The sequence below is a fragment of the Eriocheir sinensis genome, chromosome 1, assembly GCF_024679095.1.
Source record: "Eriocheir sinensis breed Jianghai 21 chromosome 1, ASM2467909v1, whole genome shotgun sequence".
Lineage (NCBI taxonomy): Eukaryota > Metazoa > Arthropoda > Malacostraca > Decapoda > Varunidae > Eriocheir > Eriocheir sinensis.
The window spans coordinates 32,596,644-32,597,524 of record NC_066509.1 but is presented as its reverse complement, the minus strand read 5'-3'; positions in this window follow the sequence as shown (position 1 = coordinate 32,597,524).

Sequence of the window (881 nt, the reverse complement as noted above, 5' to 3'; positions counted from 1 at the left end):
ATGGATGGATGGAGGAATGAATGGAGGATTGAATGAATAAATAAGTATATAAGTAAGTAAATATGGAAATAAATAAATAAAAATTTTGAACGGCATATTTTCTCGTAATGTACCTTTCTGAAGTAGTGGACTGACAGATTGATAGACTGACTGACTGACTGACTGACTAACTGATGGACTAACTGAGTGGTTGATCGACTGACTAAATGATTAGTTTAGTTGACTGACTGATCAATTGGATAACTGACCAACTAAATAGCTGATTGATTGAAATACTGACTAATTGACTGAGTGACTTAATAGCTTACTACGTGACCTAATGACCGACTTTTAAAAATAACTTTCTGATTGACTGTCTGGCTGGATGACTGACTGACTGACTGAAATATTTTCTTAGGCATTATATTTGTCTGTTTGTCTTTATTCAATATTTGTTTGTCTGTCTATTCAAAACGTCCGTCGCTTTAAATGTTCGCCTTCCTGTCCATATGTCTGTCTTTGAGTATGTGCAGTGAGTTTTCTGTATGTCGGCTTTTTTTGTTTGTGTTTATGTTTGTCTATGTGTCTCTCTGTGGGCTTGTGTCTGTCTGTCTGTCTGTCATGGGCAAATATCAAAACAAACAGCTGATAAAATAAAAGTTATGTTGAACTGATTACGAGCAAACTACTGAAAACTAATTCAGTGAAAGCTACTCAGAAAAAATAAAACATTCATTCAAGTTAAAATGAGGAAAAAATATATTCACTCCTTCATGGAAAGAAAAAAACAATAAATAGGAGAGACAAGACAAGAAATGAAGGAAATATGAATATGAAGAAAAGAAAAAGAAGAAAAAACATGAGTGCAAAGAATTAATAACACGAAGGAAAAAAGAAAATAT